The sequence below is a fragment of the Elephantulus edwardii genome, unplaced genomic scaffold, assembly GCF_000299155.1.
Source record: "Elephantulus edwardii isolate Elephantulus edwardi_28Jun2011 unplaced genomic scaffold, EleEdw1.0 scaffold00140, whole genome shotgun sequence".
Lineage (NCBI taxonomy): Eukaryota > Metazoa > Chordata > Mammalia > Macroscelidea > Macroscelididae > Elephantulus > Elephantulus edwardii.
This window is the reverse complement of record NW_006399890.1, coordinates 3,429,987-3,438,219: the sequence shown is the minus strand read 5'-3', so window position 1 is coordinate 3,438,219 and position 8,233 is coordinate 3,429,987. Positions and strand designations below refer to the sequence as shown.

The following is an 8,233-nucleotide window of genomic DNA, read 5'->3' as shown; positions in this document are numbered from 1 at the left end:
ATAATCAATGAAACACAGATAGACATTCTTCTGGTATTCTCTGCTTTCAGCCAAGATCCATCTAACATCAGCAACAATATCCCTAGTACCATGACCCCTTCTAAACCCAGCCTGGACTTCCAGTAGTTCTCTGCTGATGTGCTGTTCTAATTGTTTTTGGATGATCTTCAGCAGAATCTTGCTTGCATGTGAAATCAATGACACTGAAACTTACATTAAAATTAAAAAAAAGGAACTTGGCTTTTTCTTGAGAGTTTCAAATTATGAGAATGATTTAGCATTAGAGTGATTCTTCATTGGTGACCTTGAAGATAGAAGGAATCACAGGGTAAGGAATGTGGGTGAGTGGCCTCTAAGAGCTGAAAGTGACCCACAGCATAATCAGCAAAGAATTAGGTACTTCTTTCTATCTTATAGTCATAAGGAACAAAATTTGACAAACAATGTGAATAAGGTTGGAAGTAGATTCTCCTCAAAAGCCTCCAGCGAGAAATTTGTCCTGATTCACACACTGGCTTTAGCACTGAATCACCCTGATTAGAGAAGGAAATGATGCTATGCCAGGACTTCTGACCTGAAGAACTGTGAACTCATAAGCAGATACTAATAGGACAGACATTTGCAGTGATTTGAAGTGCAAATCGGTTGCTCCAGTGGCCTAGTTGCAGGTAGGTGGTTAGAATCCACTAGCTGGACAATCTCTTCTCATGCAATTTACAGCCTCTTAAAATCCACTGAGGGTCAGCTATGAGCTTTCAACGCAATGGTTACTGACTGTGTTGTATTTGTAATGCTAATACTAAAGCAAATATGGTAAAATGTTGATAGAAGACAAATCTTGGTAAAAGGTAAATTTTTTTCCCTATAAATATTTTTACTTTTGCGGCTTATTATAAATTTTAAATTATATCCAAGTAAAAAAATTTTTTAATAGTATTCTTGCTAACTTTTAACTCTACATTTTGTTTATTAATTATGATTTAAGTGAAAGCTTACAAAGAAAATTTATTTTCCATTCAACCATTTATACATATTTTGTTTCATAACATTAATGAAAACACTAACAATGTAATCACACATTTCCTACTTCTGTCTTATAATTCTCATTTCCTTCCATCCTTCTTTTCTGTTCCTCTGCCTTCAGAATTCTTTCCTTGGGTAAATGCAACTTTCTTGACCTTGTATGGTTGGTTATTCTAAGGAGTGAGTGTCTCCAAATAAAAAAAATTAAAATAAGAGATTAAAGATTAGTAATTAGTTTTGAGGGGTTTATTAGGTAGTTTTGGTAAGATTTTATTTTTCCCAATTTTTAGATGGTTCTGTTTCTGAGAATGAAAGATTGGTAAAATTTGATTGACTAAGCTCAAGGAACTGAAGAACAAATTCAAACCTCAAGTTGCTACAGTTAAGGATGCTTTGGGCAGAATACTAAATGATGCAGGAAGTATTAAAAGAAGATGGGAAAAGTATACAGAGTCTTTGTACCAAAAGGAATTGACAGACACAGAAGAATTCCATGAAACAACATATGAGCAAGAGCCTATGGTGATGAAGGAAGAAGTTCAAGCTGCTTTGAAAGAATTGGCAAAAAATAAGGTCCCAGGAATTGATGGTATACCTGTTGACATATTTCAACTAAAAGATGCTGCCCTAGATGTGGTCACCAGGTTGTGTCAAGAAATCTGGAGAACAACCACTTGGCCAACTGACTAGAAGAGATCTATATTTGTTTCCATTCCAAAGAAGAGATCCAACAGAGTGTGGAAATTATCGAACAATATCATTGATATCACATGCAAGCAAGACTCTGCTGAAGATTATCTAAAAATTACTGGAATAGCACATCAACAGAGAACTGCCAGAAGTGCAGACTGACTTTAAAGGGGTCGTGGTACTAGGGATATTGTAGCTAATGTTAGATGAATCTTGGTTGGAAAAGCAGGGAATACCAGAGGAATGTCTAACTGTGTTTCATTGATTATGCAAAGGTGTTTGACTGTGTGGATCACAACAAACTGTGGCTGACTCTGAGAAGAATGGGAATCCCAGAACACTTGATATGTTAATGTGAAACCTATACTTGGGCCAGGAGGCAGTCATCAGAACAGAGCAAGGAAACACTACATGGTTCAAAATTGGGAAGGGTATACACCAAAGATGTGTCCTGTCTTCATACCTTTTCATCCCATATGCGGAACAGATTATCCACGAGGCTGGGCTGTATGAGGAGATGTGTGACATCAGGATTGGAGGAAGAGTGATTAACAATCTGCATTATACAGATGACACAACACTGCTTGCTGAAGCTGAGAAGGTCAAGGACTGCAACCTTTAATATAGATTGAGGCTCAATATCGAGAATACAGTAATTCTCACCACTAGGCCAATTAGCAGCATCAGGATGGATGGTGAAGTGATTGAAATTGTTAACAGCTTTAGTTTGCTTGGCTCCACAGTCAACACTCTTGACACCAGCAGCCAGGAAATTAAAAGATGTATTGCAATGGGAAAGTCAGCTGTTAGGGACCTTTCTGAAGGACTGAAGAGCAATGATGTCATTCTGGGGACTAAGGGGTGTCTGATCCAGGCCGTGGTCTTTGCAATCACTTGCTAAGTATCAGAGAGAGCTGACTAGAGAGGATAGAAGGCGAATTGATGCCTTTGAGCTGTGATGCTGGAGACGAGTATTGAATATACCATGGACTGCTAAGAAAACAAACAGGTTTGTCCTAGAGAGGGTTAAACCAGGCTGCTTCTTGGAGGCAAGGAATCTGAAACTTCATCTGACATACTTTGGACACATCGCAAGGAGAGACCAGTCCTTAGAGAAAGATGTCATACTTGAGTTGTTAAAGGGACAGTGCAGGAGAGGAAGACCCTCTATAAGGTGGATAGATTCAGTGACTGGGGTAATTGGGATGGGTGTATCAGAGACAGTGAGGTTGTCACAGGATAAAGCAGGGTTTAGGCTGTTCTACATAGGGTTGCTATGAGTCGCAGGTGACTTGACAGCACATAACAACAACAACAATAGCTAATTGCTAAAATTTCTTGTCTCTGTCAAGCACTGTTCTAAATGCTTCCCATGTGGTAAATGCATCTAGTTCTCTCAATGACCTTACGAAGTAAATCCTCTTTTCATCTCCATTTTACAGCTGAAGATACTGGAACCAGAAAATAAGTAACTCTCTTCCAGTCCACAACTTGTAGTCAGAGTATTTTACTTTGGAGCTTTGTGTCCTGTTTCTCATCAAAGGTCTATACAATCCATTTCAAGGTAGTGTTTTTATTTCCTTTAGATCATGTATGTTATTGATTTAAATTCTGATTTTTCTTTTTCTTAAAAATTCTTTTATCCTAAATAAACTAACAAAAAGAGAAAAAAAAAGTCAACTTTGGGAGGGAGAAAGAAGGGAGAGGGAGTAAAATGTGCAAAAATTAATGAATGAAAATCTAACTTTTCTGTAAACATTTGTTAAAATGACAATTAAAATAAAAAATTTTATTTAAAAAAGTTATCTTTTCCAGCAAAAAGAGAAAACAAACTTACAAAAACGTCATCTGATTGAAAAGTTTGAATTCACTCTTCTTAACTCTCACAAAAGTTAAATATGTAGACTTCTATCGAGTGCTTTGCGTGTGTAAAGTATTGCTATAAATATTGTTGAGAATAATGCCAAGACTTCAGTGTACTATGGTCAGGAAGACTTTTTTAGTGAGGCCAATTCAGAAAATATACCTTTAACACTTGACATAAAGAATATTGAAGTGTTATGTGCCGTCTAGTTGATGTGACTCATATGAACAACAGAACTGAACCTTGCCCTATCCTGTGCCATCCTGACCATCCCTGATATACTTGAGCCTATTGTCACCGTCACCATGGCAATCCATCTTATTGAGGTCTTCCTCTCTTATGCAGACACTCCACCTTTCCAATCATAATGTTTTTCTAGCAATATCCCCAGCATATAGGAGATGAAGTTTCACTATTATTGCCTTGAAGGAGCACCCTGGTCACGCATTCTCCCAGACAGACTTGTTTGTTCTTTTGGCAGTTTGCGGGATATTCAATACTCTTCTCTCATTCCACAACTCAAAGGTATCAATTCTTCTGTCATCCTTAATCATTGTCCAACACTAAATGCATAGCAAGTAATCAAGAAGACCATGGTGGGATGAGATGCATTTAGTATTTAAACTGACAGGGTCGTATTCTCTCTTCATGCCTATTCAATCTGTATGCTGAGCAAATTATCGAGAAGTTGGACTCTGGGAAGGAGACTCATCAATAACTTGCTTTATGCAGATGACACAACCTTGCTTGCTGAAAGTGAGGAAGACTTGAAGCATTTGTTGCAGAAGATCAAGGAATGCAGCCTTTGGTATGTATTACATTTCAGTGTCAAGAAGACAAAGATTGGCAGGCGTGTGGGCGTCACAGCACCGAGTAGATGAGTGAGCACAGCTGCAGCTGGCGGTATGGCGAGCACGGCATCGGAGATCATCGCCTTCTTGATCCCTCTCCACCTGGGTGGTTATATCGTCCATGCATCCTACCAACTACTGGAAGGTGTTCACCAGCGATGGAATGGTCATCACCACCGCTCCCTATTGGGCCAACCTCTGGAAGACGTGCGTTACCGACTCCACCGTCGTCTCCAACTGCAAGGATTTTCCTTCCATGCTGGCGCTGGACGGTTACATCCAGGCATGTAGAGGACTTAGGATTGCTGCTGTTTGGAATGAAGTTACCAAAGTCAGAGGCTCCGATAAAGCCAAAGTTAAAATTGCTTGTTTGGCTGGAATTGTATTCATACTGTCAGGGCTCTGCTCCATGACTGGCTGCTCCCTGTAGGCAAACAAGATCACCGGGGAATTCTTTGATCGTCTCTATGTGAAGCAAAAGTACGAGTTGGGGCGGCTCTGTTCATCGGTTGGACGGGAGCCTCACTCTGCATAATCGATGGTGTCATATTTTGTTTCTCAATATGGGACAACAGTATCCCCAGAATGTGATACATATATAATGGGCCCACATTGGTAATGTCTTCTCGGACCAAGCATCATGGTGGAGAGGGAGATTTAAAAACCATAATCCCTTCAAAACATTTTGATAAAATTGCTTATGTCTAAAAGAGTGGCACTGCCAGCTCTGCCTCGAGTTTGTTACTAAAATGCGAACTGTCTACAAAATTATTCCACCAAGGTCCTCCTGTGATTAACACTCAAAACTATTTTAAAAATATGAATTGCAAGAATCTGTTGATTGTGTGGATGTAAATGTTCTTACATAGTTATGTACTAATAATTTTTTTGTCATGGTGTTCTATATAAAAGAAAATAAACTGGTTATTTACAAAAAAGAGAAGGCAAAGATTCTTACCACTGTACCAAGAGGCAGTGTCATGATAGATGGAGAGGAGATTGAAACTGTCAACAGTTTCATCTTGTTTGGATCCACAGTTAACACCCTTGGTTCCAGTAGTCAGGAAATAAGGAGACACATTGTACTGGAAAAATATGCAGTTAGGGACCTCTCCAAATTATTGAGGGATAATGATGTCAGTTTGAGGACTAAGGTGCATCTGATTCAGGCCATGATCTTTCCAGTTAATTGCTATCCATCTGATTACTGGACAATGAATAAGGATGAGAGAAAAAGAATTGAGGCTTTTGAGCTGTGGTGTTGGAGAAGAGCGCTGAACATCTCATGGATGGTCAAGAGAACAAACAGATGTGTCTTGGAGAGGGTGCCGCCAGAGTGCTCTTTGGAGGCAAGAATGATGAGGCTTCACCTCACATACTTTGGGCATTTTGCTAGGTTAAGCTATTCTTTGGAGAAGAACATGATGCTGGAAAGGATGGAGGATTGGCGAAAAAGAGAAAGACCCTCAACCAGGTGGATTGATGTGGTGACAACTGCAACGGGTTCTTGTGTGTGAGAAAGTGTGAGGAAGGCACGGGATAGAACAGGGTTCAGATCTTTTGTTCATAGAGTCACTATGAGTTGTTCTTCTCTCAATGGCACCTAACAACAACAATTACTCTTTAGCACTGTAGAGAGGTCCTTGAGAGAAGATTTCTCCAAGGCAGCATGTATTTTAATATCTTGACTGCTCAAACCAAGGGTATTAATTGGGATCCAAGTAAGATGGAGTCATTCACATTTTCAATCTTTTCTCCGTCCATCATCCTAAAGGCCTATTGGTGAAGATTTTTGTTTTCTTGACGTTAACATGTAATCAATATTAAGGCTGAAGTCTTTGATTTTCTGCAGTAAGTGCTTCAAGTCATCCTTATTTTCAGTAAGTAGGGTTGTGCCATTTGCATAAGGAAGGTTGTTGATGAGTCTTCCTCCTATCCTGGTGCTACATTTTTCTTCACAGAATCCAGCTTCTCAATTTCACTGTATAGATAGAATAGGTATGGAGAAAGGATATTGTCTCTTGATGCACACTTTTCTTGATTTTAAAACATGCAACATTCCCTTACTCTGTTTTTAAAACCCTTAACAGGTAGATAAGAGTTTAGTTGTGATTAATTGATACATCATCCCATTTTATGGAAACACGGAGAAAGAGGAACAGCTGTAAGGAGACGCTAGTGATTGGAACGTGGAATGTGAAAGCATGAATGTAGGAAAATTGGACATTGTTAAGAAAGAAATGGAACGCATAAGTACTGACATGCTAGGTGTTGGCAAAATGAGATGGCTTGGCATGGGACATTTTGAAAAAGATGATCATATTATTTACTATGCTGGGGATGAAAAGGTGAGAAAAATGGGGTTGGTTTCATAATTTAAAAAGTCATTTCTAGATCTATCTTGAAATACAATATGGTGAGGGACAGGATAATATCCATACGCATGCAAGGAAGTCGAGTGAATACCACTATCATTCAAATATATGCACCAACAACTAGAGCCAAAGAGGAGAAAATAGAAGATTTCTACCAACTTTTGCAATCAGAAATTAATCAGACATGCAATCAAGATGCATTAATAATAATGGGTGACTGGAACGCAAAAGTTGAAACAGGGAAAAAGGATCAGTAGCTGGAAAACACAGGCTTGGAGACAGAAATGAGGCTGGAGATAGAATGACAGAGTTCTGCACAGTCAATGATTTATTCATTGCAAACACCTTTTATAAGAAACACAAACGCATGCTATACACATGATATCACCTGATGGTATGCATAAGAATCAAATTTATTACATTTGTTGAAACACTTGCTGGAAAAGCTCAATATCAGCAGTGAAAACCAGGTCGGGTGCTGATTGTGGGACAGACCACCAACTACTCATATGCAAGTTCAAGCTGAAGTTGAGGAAAATTAAATCAAGTCCACAGGAACCAAGATTTGACCTTAAGTCTGTTCCACTCGAATTTAAAAACCATCTCAGGAACAAGTTTGAGGCCTTGAGCACCAATGAGCGTAGACCAAATGAGCTCTGGGAAAATATCAAGAAAATCGTCCATGAAGAATGCAAAAGATCATTACAAAGGCTGAAGAAGAAGAAAAGGCCAAGATAGATGTCAGATGAGACTTTGAGTATTGTATTAGAGTGCCGAGAAGCCAAAGCTAAATGAAGAAATCAAAGAGCTGAACAGAAAATTTCAAAAGGCAGCTTGGGACGACAAAGCAAGATACTATAATGAAATGTGCAGAGAGCTGGAGTCAGAAAATCAAAATGGCTGGACTCGCTCAGCGTTTCTTAAGCTGAAGGAGCTGAAAAATTCAAGCCACGGGTGGCAATACTTAAAGCTAGTTTGGGTAGAATGTTGAATGATCCCGGAAGTATCAAAAGAAGATGGAAGGAGTACACAGAGTCACTGTATCAGAAGGAATTGTATGACAGAGAGGACTTACATGAAATAATATATAAGCAAGAGCCTATAGTGATGAAGGAGGAAGTTCAGGTTGCTATGAAGGAATTGGCAAAAAACAAGGCTCCAGGAGTTGACAGCATACTAATTGACTCATTTCAACAAACAGACGCTGCCCCGGATGTGTTCACTAAGTTGTGCCAGGAAATCTGGAGGAGAGCCAGCTGGTCAACTGACTGGAAGAGATTGATATTTGTGTCCATCCCAAAGAAAGGTGACCTAACAGCATGGACATTATTGAACAAAATCATTGATATCATATGCAAGCAACAGTCTGCTGAAAATGATCCAAAAACGTTTGGAACAATATGTCAACAGAGAACTGCCAGATGTGCAGG

The 8,233-nt window shown here is 39.2% G+C and overlaps 1 pseudogene; it reads left to right on the top strand.

The window, feature by feature from the left end:
- Positions 1 to 4,476: 4,476 nt before the first annotated feature.
- Positions 4,477 to 5,136, top strand: LOC102876502 (annotated as a pseudogene).
- Positions 5,137 to 8,233: the final 3,097 nt, after the last annotated feature.